We start from the raw sequence: 12,509 nt of genomic DNA on the forward strand, positions 1-12,509 counted from the left end.
ATTATCTTGTGAGGTTGAGAGTAAAAGCACGAAGGGTGATGCCGTGCATTTTTCGTTTGCTGTGTTTACTTGTTGTTACCGGTTCAAAGTGTACTAGATGTTTAAATTCCTCTACTGCTGTGTTTCTTTATTTTGGTACCCCCATAGCATGTTTTCCCCCTCCCGCTAATTTTTGCTTAGCTTCTATTAATTGTTATCTTGCTAGCATATTGTTTAACTGCACAGGTTTATGTATGTGTATTGTCCTAGCCTCCTCATTACTTCGCCGAGGTTTGGCTCGGTACTTACCAGTACATGTGGTCGGTTGTACTAATATAGCACTCTGCACTTGTTGTGCAGATCTCGGTATTGGACCGTGTTGACCCGAGTTGAGTTGCTGCCTTCAGACCCACAGGAGACCCAAGGTAGATCTGCCGGCGTTCGCAGACCCTGGAATCCCTTTCCAGTTATTCCAGTTTACTATTTTCTTTTAATTCAAAGACAATTGTATTTTCTTTCAGCCAGTATTTGTAGTAACTCTTAGAAGTTGGTGAATTGTAACACCAGTTTCTGGCTAGTTGTGTATAAGCACTTGGGTTATTATGAAATTCCGCACTCTTTAAATTTGGTTTGGTTTAATTGTTGTTATTTAATGATTTGGTAAAGAGTTAGCGTATTGAATCTTTAACTGTTGGCTTGCCTAGCATCCGAAAAGTTAGGCGTCATCACGGTCCCGGCGGTCGGAAATCCGCATCGTGACAAATTGGTATTAGAGCACTAGGTTGCCTAGGTCTCACAATTCACGAACAAGCTAGGTAGAGTCTGAGGTATCGGTACGGAGACGTCCGTGCTTATCCCCCAGAGGCTACAGAGTTTAGGAACAATTTCACTTCTATTCTTATCTGTCGTGCGATTTGATCTCTCAATGCTAATTGAATTCTCTACTCTTGTTCCACTATAAAAAAACGGGTAACGTGACAGCAATTAGCGGAGGTTAGAATCACGGAGGTTTCTAACCTCCGCAAATTGCAATTTTAACCTCCGCAATTTCATGCATGAAAATAGATTTTTATTTTTAAAATTTAACTTCTTTTTGAGTGTAGGGGTTGTAAACCCCCGCAATTTCTTATGTGTAGACCATCAGCATCTGTTCAATTTCTTTTTGGGGGTTTTATCCCCATCTATTTTTAAATATATTATAAAATTGATTGTTTATCATCAATTTGCCATACTTTTCTCCTAATATCAATTGAAATATTTATGCTTAAACCAAAACATTAAAATTAAGAAACATCAACATTTCATTAACCGTGAAAAATACTATTACACAATAGTATCATATGTCATCAAACTAAATTAGAACATAGTTAACCATCTATATTAGTCAGCTATTACATTGTCCTAATACATCCACTTCAATTAAAATGAATCTCAATGGTTGTCATTGGGATTACTTGCGCTAGAAGATGTTCTTGCATCTGTCGGTGAAACGGGTACACTAGCTGCATCACTTGGCTGCAACAAAAAGTAAAAAAAAAAATACAACTATTAAAATGAGTATCAGGAAACAAGTCATTGAGATAAAATAAAATTATCTCAATGAGAAATAAAATACACTTTGCTACTTGGAGATATTACTTGAAGTTCCATTGAGTCTTCTTGTGCCAAAGACATTACTTATGAGAATTCAGTCATGGATCATACTGTGGAATTCTATTTTAGGATTCTATCATGTAAGTACTCTACATTAAGATTCTATGCAAGTTCTTTCTACTAGTGTATAAAGTGTTTAGAGTAGTATTCATTGTAGTAATCTGCTTATTGCTTGAAAGCCCAGAAATACAAGTCAGATTTGGTCCCTTAGAGAAAAATTCAAGTTACATCTACATTCCCACATTGTAATATTCTTGCCATTTCTACATGTCAAATTTGAAACGTGAAGGAATGAGTACATGATTAAATTGGAAAGGATTCTATGCAGCAATCTGCTTACATATTAATTGTGGTTCTCCGGCTTGTTAGGTGGAAAAGGATAGACAAATTGTTGATTTTTCATAGTGACTATGGAGTCCCAAAACTCTATAGTCGCACCAGTTATCATGGTGATTCTCAGCACTTCACAAATAAAAAATAAAATTGCACAATACACCAAAAATAAAAGAACTTAGCATTTACCGTTGTAGGAAGAGAAGCAAAGATCTCAGCAAATTGTTCTGGTATTGACCCTTCCTTCATTATCATGTATGCCTTGAGAGTACTCATCAATTGATTGTACTTTTCTTGGCATCCAGAAGAAGAACATCCAACATTATTACTCACAATTCTAATATTACCAAGACGAAGATTTATCTCTCTGAAAGTATTGCTTGGAGTAGCTGCTAATCCCAAACATCTCACCCTTCCAGGATGCTCTTTGCCTAGCACCTTACCAACATCATCATTTGGAGAAATTTCAGACTCATCCACTGTACTTTCACTCACTGCTAGCTCAATTTTTTCTTAAACACAATACACATTAAAAAAATCTAAGCCAACATTATAAATCTGTTACTATTACGCTTCGCAATAATAATCTATTTCCTGCCATAAGGTGCAATCAGTAGCCTAGAGCATCAGTAGTTGACAAAGTTGGGCATATGCACTTGTTTTATCATTCTCCCTAAAGGTCCAACACTTCATAACCTTCTTTAAGTAGGTTAATCATTAGAACAAATCATGACATAAGTATTTTCAAAATATACTTATTCTTGCACTTTGTCTCAGCTATATTCTATAATTCACAACTAGCTGTTAATATGTAGGATATTTTGTTCAAGCAGTTAGCTGTAATTTCAGTAGTCTGCAGACTATAACACAACATGTCAACATTTTGCAAGTTGATCTTTACAAATTATGAATAAGATGAAAAGTCCTACTTCAACATATGAATGTTAATAAATCTGTCCATTAGACTATTGTATATATGATGTACTTATATATGCCCTTTTCCCTGAAAATCTGGCTTCAGATCAAACAAACCAATTGCAGAAGTTCATTATTGACTTAGACACATGACAACTTCCTAAAAATAAGGAGCAAGTTCCAGTAGATAAGTGTAAAACATATATGACTTTAATCCAATGGAAAGCTTCTCTCTTTCGTTGTCGTTTTGATATACACTCATGTATTAGAAGCAATATGTCACTGAAGTTAATATATGCAGAGACAAGTGTGAATAGTTAGTCTTAAAGAGTCAGGCATCGTGCGAACGATAAAATTATATCGTCATTTGTCATATCAATATTTACCATATAGTATATTCTGAAAATATTACTGCAAAGAAAAAAAAAGTCTGAAAGATTCTTTATAAGTCCTTGTACCTGGATATTGAAAGGCTTATCTGCGTGAGCATTGTAGTTTTCATGATACTCACATGAAAACTGTCATATGATAGGCTTATCTGCTTGAGCATTGTAGTTGCCAAGAATAAGTTGTCAATACAATTCTGTCACCATGAATACTCCAAGTGACATAATTTTGAGGGAATGGTTTGCATACCAAATGATCAAACGCTACATCTCTAGTCTGCCACTTTGCGAATCCACATTTAGGACAAGGACATTTTATTCTATCTCCCATAACAGCATTAGCAAATGCAAAATCTAAAAACTTATTTAACCCAAACAAATACTCAGTGGTATTCCTTGGTTTTATAATCCAAGATTTATCCATAGGAAAGAATTATCTTTCAAGTGCAGCTGCTGAACCTTTCAGAATATAAAGAGAAAATATCAGTTCTCTATTATTAGCATACATAATAATAATGATTATGAAGCAATAATACATACAACAAAAGCCATCTATAATCAAAAACACTACCAAACTTGAAAATCCCAAAATAAAGAATGCATTTGCATAGTCATAGTCATATCTCCCAACAATAATAAGTAGATTCAAAGACAAGTAAGTCAACAAACTATAAGCATCATGATAGAAAATAAAGTCAAGAGACATGTAAGTTATTTGAGGACTAAAGATGTACACATTACTAAACAACTTGAAAGAACAAATAATTACTTAAACATGAATTGAGACGTACAAAATCTTCTACTATATGTGGAAGAAGTGAATATAGTACTGCAATGTACAAAAATAAATTTCTTACCTCTGATATCGATAGAATCCCAAAATCTTCGATTATATTTTTCAATAAATCAGTCTTCCTGTCCTATTTGATCAAAACAACAAAAATTATACTCGAAATAGAAAAATATTTGACAAATTGAACAATTCCACTGTTAACCTCACACCAATTGGAACCAAAATACTGGAAAATTTGAGTCCTCTCAAAACACTAAATAGAAACCTCATTCCTAATGCACCCAAAGCTGATTTGTCATACGTGCATGCATAAAATTGCATATAAATTTTCAAAATTATTCACAACTATTAAAAGAATACTTCAATTAACAATGAAGAAAGGAAAATATGGTACAAATGTATGAAATTAGGGTGCAAATGTAGGAAAAATCTGGTACAAATGTAGGAAAAATCTGGTACAAAATCTGAGAGCGCCAGATGCTAGAATACTTAAATTAACAAAGCATCTAAAATTGAAAATCCATAGTTTTCTTTTTTCATAACAATCCATATGAAAAATTGATATTAACCAAAATGGCTTATGAATCTTTTTGTATGAATTTGTTCTTATAAGAATCTGCTAGACTTTGTATGAACTAGTTGGATTTTATTTCATAGAGAATGTGAGATTTCAGAAAGGAAAGAAGCTAGTGTAATTCAAATGTAAATTTCAGACATCCAAGTATCTGAAAATTCAAATGCAAACCAACGTTTGTATGCTAGTGAGATTTCAAAAATCTGCTAGACCTGTTCTTATAAGAATCCTTGATTTTGTATGAAAGATGCTTATTTTCCATAGATATGAGAGATAAAAGATGTAGGGAAGAAGAAAGATGGTTGTACATCCATTACCTCTCAATATGCAACTTCTTTGCCACCCACAGTGCTTCTTTCCTCTTGTAGTCCAAAAAAATTCCAAGACCAGAACGAAATTCCACAGATCTGTATGAGCCGTGCCTTTTAGTTGTTTGGGCAAATTGAAATTGTATTCTTAAAACCCCAATTTCAAATCTTAACATTAAAATCTCATTAAAGTAAAAAGAAATTACTTCATGAATCCCAAACGAGATTCATGGAAGAAGAAGGCAAGCAGAAAGAGGAGAGCATGGAAGGCTGAGTTTCTTTTTAATTAAGAGTGAAAATCAGAGAAAGAAGAGAGTAAAGATTGGGAAAGGCGGAAGTTTCTGAAAAGATTGGGAAAAAAAGGAGGGAGTGTAAAATAAATTACCCACTATTATTTTAGGGTTGCGGAAGTTTTAGAACCCCGTAAATTGTATAATTTTATGGGGCTAATATATTGCTGCAAAAGTATGCAAATTGCGGAGGTTACTTATACCCCCGCAAATAAACCTCTGTAATTTACCCGTTTTTTATAGTGTTCTTTCGCAGATGGCGAGAACACATACCGCTTCTTCAGCCGAGCAGCAGCCAGAGCCCCTATGGCAGCTCCTGCGAGGGGCAGAGGACGAGGCCGAGGCCGTGCTAGAGGTCGAGGCAGGGGCAGGGCTCAGCCCGAAGTTCGAGCAGCAGCACCAGCGGTGGAGCCTCAGGTAGAGTTTGATGTGGAGGCTACAGCCCAGACCGTTCCAGCAGGGCCAGCTCAGGTTCCAGAGGGGTTCATCGCCACCCCGGTACTTCAGGATGCTTTGGTCCGTCTAGTAGGCCTTATGGAGAGTGTCGCTCAGACCGGCACATTGCATGTAGCACCAGCCGTCTCTCAGGCTGGGGGAGGAGCCCAGACTCCCTCTATTCATATTCCGGAGTAGATGGCTCCCCAGTTTCAGACTCCAGCAGCTCAGCCAGTTGGGGTAGTTCCGCAGGGTGTTGCAGCATAGACCAGCGAAGGATAAGCTATGTCTTCTGAGGCTTTGTGGAGATTGGATAGGTTTACCAAGCTTTTCACCACTCACTACAGCGGTACATCTTCAGAGGATCCCCAGGACTATATGGACAGTTGTCATGAGGTGTTACATAACATGGGGATAGTGGAGACCAATGAGGTCGACTTTGCTGCCTTTCGTCTGTCAGGTTCTGCCAAGAAATGGTGGAGGGATTTTTGTTTGGCCAGACCAGCTGGGTCGCCTGCTTTGACTTGGGACCAGTTCTCTTAGCTATTGCTCGAGAAGTTCCTTCCTGTTACACTGAGAAAGGACTATCGCAGGCAGTTCGAGCGCCTTCAGCAGGGCAGCATGTCCATTACTCAGTACGAGACCCGCTTTATTGATTTGGCCCGTCATGCTCTTCTTATACTTCCTACCGAGAGAGAGAGGGTGAGGAGGTTTATTGAGGGACTTGCTCAGTCTATCAGATTGCAGATGGCTAAGGAGACAGGGAGCGAGATTTCTTTCCAGGATGCAGCCAATGTGGCCAGACAAATTGAGATGGTTTTAGCTCAGGGGAGTGGTCAGGGGTCTGACAAGAGGCCTCGTCACTCCGGTGGATTCAGTGGGGCCTCATTGGGAATTTCTTTTAGAAGGTAAAATACGGACAAGAAAAGTATAATTCCAAGTATTTACATGAAAAAAACTTTAGATCTTATTATCTAAGTCGACACTGAAAGAGGAAATTATTAATACCAGCTCTTTTTTAATTCATTTTGCGCAAAATACCAACAACAATTTTTTCGTTAACGACTATAGTCAGTATATTCGTAGTTTTGGATTCTTTTTGAGTTGGATTAAGTTGAAAATGTATGAAACTAAAGCTTTTTAATTAGAGACATTTAATGTGGCGACATATTAGGTTAGTAATTAATTGTACTGATCTCTCACTTAAAAATTAGGTAATAGTATACTAGCACAGAGTATATTCTTCTATGCATTGCAAGTATTTAATTTATAGCCTATATTTTGAACATAACCACGTTTACTAGTTTGACTACGTAGAAATGACACCAGGTAGCCACTCTAAAGGGCTGCTATTTAAGAATTAGCCAGTGCGTTATGAATTTCAGTTTTTTAGTTCAAATTTTCGGGACGAAAATATCCTGAATTATCTTGAAGTTAGGATTTTATTTTAAAATTCAGGACAAAATAAGTATTGGCTAATCTCTAAATAGCACCCCTGAAAATGACTAAACGTGCACTTGCCCCTTTGACTACTTCAAGTCGTTCAAGGCTTGAAAGTAATGTAGCAAACATAGAAATAAAAGAAAGGCAAATGGGCTTCAGTACGACTTCATTGCTGCACTTTATTAAAATTAGCCCTTTTCTAGTAGTGTCACTTTTTGGTCGGTATTCCATCAGAAAAATTCGATTTGCGACCGTTTTGATGGTCGAAAATTTGCCCTTTACTAGTAGTGTTCTTAATAAAACTGAAGAAATTTATTCTCAAACATTACTAGTATACAAATTAATACATCATTTTCACCATTACTCGGTAATAGAAGTACTTCTGTTATTCCTATGTTCTCAAACTAGATTATGCTCCAAAATATCCTCAAACATTGACAGGTTCAACAAACAACAGCGTAATCTTGTCTTTAAATTCGCTTTGGCACTTGCAAAATCATTTTCTTCAAAAATATATGCCAGACGTGCAATATTTATAACTAGTTCGAGAACAAACGTTGGTACTTCGTCATGAGTAGAACAAAGGAAGTCCTTGTTCATGTCTTTCCATGCATTAGTGATTCTCTTTTGAGCCTCAGCATATGCATCTTGTTTTGAACCTCTAAATTCTTTCATGTAGCATTCTATGAATGAAGCTATATGCTTCCGTTGTTGTTCCAACTGTAGTCAATAGATTTCAATATTCAATACAAATATTATATGTGAGGGGCATTGAGAATATAATTAAATAAATAAAAAAGTAATTCACTCTGCGACTTAAGCTCTTAGATGAAATGGTTATACAATTTTTTTTTTTGGGGGGGGGGGGGGGGAAGATGCAAAAAAAGGCAACTCGATGCACTAAGATCTCCGGGGAGAGCCGGACGACAAAGGTCTAATGTACGCAGACTTCCCTACATTTCTTCAAGAAGCTGTTTTCACATCGCAAACTCGTGACCTCCTGGTCACATGGATATAACTTTACCAGTTACGCCAAGGTTCACCTTCCAGGAAATGCGAACTGAAAATTAAATATAGTGTAGTACTTACATTATGTCCAATACAATCGCCCTTTAATCTGTTGATTGCTGATGAAGCTCGAAGAATCGAAGGCTCATTCATCATCCATTCAAAAGTCTCTTTGGCTATAGATTCCTCCATAAAACTCAAGCAAGTTGTTGCAACCATCATACATGTAGTAGTTACATTTCCATTCTTCATATACTCCTCACAATTTGGAATATAGCCAGCATTTAACCATTCTGCTTCCTTGAAAAACGCTCTAGCCAACTTTTTCATCTAAAAGGAGAATAAAACAAAAATATAGAACTATATAATGTTGAATATATAATTAAGTGAATAATTAAAAGTGTATTCTCTCAAACACCTTAAATTTTTAGATGAGACGGTCACACAATTATACATTACAAAGCTCTTATATCCGTATCAAGAATAATTTTCGCATGTTTGGCACATGAAAAAGAATCAAGCTCGCACGTAAGAGGACGCATTGAAGACATAATAAGTAAAATATGTGTTTTCTCTAAGTATAGTTTAAACTTTTAGACGAGAGAGTCACGCAATTCTTCATAAGTGTATATACCATATCTTCTTTTAGATTTTGGATGTTTCCTTCCTCTCTACTCTTTTCATTTCTTCTGTATAACGTAGTTAATTAAACTAATTAATGAAGCTATGGTAAGGTTTGATACAAAAGAAATGAAGCTAAGGGAGCTTACCTCATATTTTGCATAGTAGAGACGGTCCAATTTACCTTCCATGATAAATTTTTCTTCTATTTGAGTATAAAGGTCTACAAGGGCTTGATAAGTAGGTTTCAGACTGGGCGGTACTGAACCAATGGCATTAATGTTACATCTGCACGTTAAGGATTTGAACCAAAGTCACAAGCATCATAAGTGTAACACGTACTTAACTGATACATAATTTTTTCTTACTCGTAATGAGAGAATTAAAAGAATGATTATGTTTAAACGGTAAAATCTTACCCGCATCTATCGATTGCATCCGTAAAAGGCACAAGTTCATCATAAGTTGCATAAGCATCATAAGTGCCATCAATAACGGTGTATATGGTTAGTACTTTTGTCATCATTTCTCTTGCACGACTATATTGAGGCTCAAAGTAGATTCCTACCGTATAAAAGTGACACTCCACCAATCTATCTCTTGCATATAGAAATTGCTCTGCAAAATTCAGATCTTTCCACCACCTATATTACAAAATTATTGGTTAATTAATTACATTTCTATTGCATTACTCGAAGTATATGCATACTAGCCTGAGGTGATTTATTGAATCTATTTTTAGCAACCCTCCACAGTTAAACGACTTGGTCATAACTCATTTGTTGGCTTGATTCAATGAGTTGAACTCAAAATGACCCATTAAATTATTGAGTCAAAATGGGTAAGATAGTGTTAATCAACAGGTCAAAATATAAAATCAAACATATAAAATCAAATTTGAAGATTGAGAATATGTAAATTTGGAAGATCAACTTAAGCTACTACTTCCAGAAAAATACATTAGCTTTTACGTTTTTTTTATCAAAATAAAGAAATAGAAAGGAGGAGATCGGTTTGGATTTGTTTGTTGGGGGGAGGGGGGGTGAGGTTGTTAAGTTATGACCATTTATTTGACCCGTTTTGGCCCAAGAAAACTTTGGATCATGGCATATTTATCATTTAGGCAAAATACAAAATTGGCTGGTCGGCCGTACTAATTGCATTCGCTAGCCCAAAATATATATAAAATATGTTCATTTTTTTTATAAATGTTACATATGTATACAAAAATATATAATTGTCAGTTATTCTTTTTTAAAACGGCTAAAAATATGTATTTCTGTTATTATTAATTTGACCTATTATGACTTATTCAATCCATCCATTTGTTACTAGTATATACCATATTCATGTGAATGAAGAGGATATAATAATATTGTATTTACCTTGTAAGCTCGCCAAGCTCTCTTTGGTGCACCTTTTGCACAATGTTAAAATCCAATTTTGCAAATTTCAAAACCAAATCCAAATTATTATGAGATTCAATGTTCTCATACATAGATATATATTTTCTTGCTGTCACCCTTGGAAGATTTGTATGAATGGGCTGGTTTAAGGCTTCATTAACTTGGGCCTTAAGTGATGAGTTGCTCAATTTAGGGCCCATTGACTCCAAATTAGTGGGTGTAAAACTCAGAGCTTGTTCAAGAATTTCTTCCCCATGTACTCTCAAATGTGCTGCTTCATATAAACTTAATAATCCTTGTACATCTTTGATAAGTGTTTCCTTGAACTTTCCATCTTTGTTAGTGAATTTCTTGAACACATCTGATTTAACATCATGGTAATTAATATTGGAGAGATATTAAACTAGTTAAAAAGCAGTAACAGGGGCGGAGGTAGAATGTTACGTACCAGAAGACATGTAATGCCTTTGTTGTCTTAGTAGTCGAAAACAAAGAGCAACAAGATAAAGGTTGTCATCTTCATTTTCACTTTGTTGAGAGGCATTAAAGATATTCTGAATGGATGTTTTAATCTCATTTTTGAAATGATATGCCACTCCCAATCGTTGAAATGTATCAATCAATTCAAGTTTTTGTGTACTATTATCGGGTATTTCCACTAGCATTTGCCTGACTTTTTCTTTCAGCTCTTCAAGTTCAACTCTTTCTTGTCTAGTAATTTCCTGCATGCACCAAATTAAAACTAAGCGCTATTATTTGATTACCATTATATTTAACTTTGGATCATTATATTTTTTGAGCTCCTATAAAAATATTTGTTTAAAAAAATTCCAGCATAAAATCTCGCATAAAATACTACTCCTACATATACTTCCTCGGTTTTACTTTGTTTGTCATAGTTTGACTTAACACAAAATTTAATAAAAAAATGCTAACTTTTAAAACTATAGTCTGAAATATGCCATAACCTTTATATAATTTAGGGTGCAGCTCAACCCCAAGGTAGCTAAAGCAAAGGTTTTAGGCCCCAAAAATATAGGGCCCCAATTATTATCATATTACATATATAATAAGTACATTTTAAATAATTAGTTTTATAATTTTTATAATGGTAAGTAAATCTTTTTATCAGCCATTTGCTATGTCAATAATCATTATGGCATAGTTTCAAACATTATGCTATTTTGTAGGGAGAATTTGGTTGAGCTATAACAAATGAATAGCATGCACTTAAATGACTTCCTCCTTCGTTCCTTTTATTCTCTTCAACTTGGATTAATTTTCACCTTACAACGGCTTTATGTACATGCTTTGACCTAATTAGCTCTATATTGATTTTTGGACTTACTTTGTAACAAAAATACTAAGAAAAATTGTACAGGTAGAAGATAACACTCCAATTGATATATTCAATGAAATAAAAATTGCTTCTTCTTTCACATGCCTATATAATATTGCTCATAGAAAAATAGAGACATTTTCTCCAACAGAACGATATTTTTCGAAAGTGAAATTAATAAAAGTTTAACTAAGATCAACAATATTTCAAGAATAATTAAATAAATTGGCTATATTATCAATTAGGAAGAAAATATTATAAGAAGTTGACTGTAAAATATAATTAACTTATTTGCCTCCAAAGGCCTCTGATAACGATTCAGCTTTAGGCTCGTACTATATCGGGCCGCCGTTATGTTTTATGTAGCTATAAAAGCTTCTCAAGAATACATAAATATGTTTGGAATGGACGAATAAGAAAATAGTGTCAAATAAAATAAAACGGATGAAATATTATGTTTGGTTAAAGTATATATAGTATATTAGTATGTGTATGTCATACTGTGAGTTGAGGAGTGTAAGAGAGGAAATAGTCTCTCCAAATACTTGAGTGAAAATTTGCCAATGGACGTTCAGTATTAGTAGTACTACTACTACTGCTGGAAGTACTATCAACCATTGCTGCACTCATATTTTTCTCTCTTCCTGTAGAATTGGCATATGAATATGTATGTTTTATTGTGAGTTTAGAATAGTTTTTGGGGAGAAAATGAGAACTCCAAACCATTGATTGAATATTTCCCAATTGACAACAACTAATTGAAAAAGTAACCATTGTTGTTTGTTTCACTCTTATCTAACTCTCTCTCTCTCAAAAATGGGTTAAACTTATGAAATTTTGATGCTTATATGGTGAAGTATTTATAGTGCAATTGAGATGAGTGAAGTAAATTTAGCATGTGATGTAAAAGAGGAAGTTGGCTTATTAAATTGAACAATGTGTAATGAAATAATCTAGTGTATATTTTTATCTCTGTTATGCGTTCGAGATTCTAGTTCTTTTAAGTGTATATTTTCATCCCGTAGC

The 12,509-nt window shown here is 34.8% G+C and overlaps 1 long non-coding RNA gene and 1 pseudogene across 3 annotated transcripts; both read right to left on the reverse strand.

The window, feature by feature from the left end:
- Positions 1 to 1,256: 1,256 nt before the first annotated feature.
- LOC109212535 lies at positions 1,257 to 5,358 on the reverse strand. Of its 3 annotated transcripts, none has more exons than XR_002065881.1 (5): positions 4,951 to 5,358; positions 4,124 to 4,186; positions 3,339 to 3,725; positions 2,155 to 2,403; positions 1,257 to 1,494 (listed from the first exon to the last, which is right to left on the reverse strand). It is a non-coding gene; the product is annotated as an uncharacterized LOC109212535 (long non-coding RNA). The 3 variants fall into 3 exon arrangements; XR_002065882.1 differs by having other exon boundaries at positions 2,155 to 2,477; XR_002065880.1 differs by having other exon boundaries at positions 2,155 to 3,725.
- Positions 5,359 to 7,382: 2,024 nt separating this feature from the next.
- Positions 7,383 to 12,279, reverse strand: LOC109212533 (annotated as a pseudogene).
- Between the last annotated feature and the right edge of the window lie 230 nt (positions 12,280 to 12,509).

Source organism: Nicotiana attenuata, unplaced genomic scaffold, assembly GCF_001879085.1.
Source record: "Nicotiana attenuata strain UT unplaced genomic scaffold, NIATTr2, whole genome shotgun sequence".
Lineage (NCBI taxonomy): Eukaryota > Viridiplantae > Streptophyta > Magnoliopsida > Solanales > Solanaceae > Nicotiana > Nicotiana attenuata.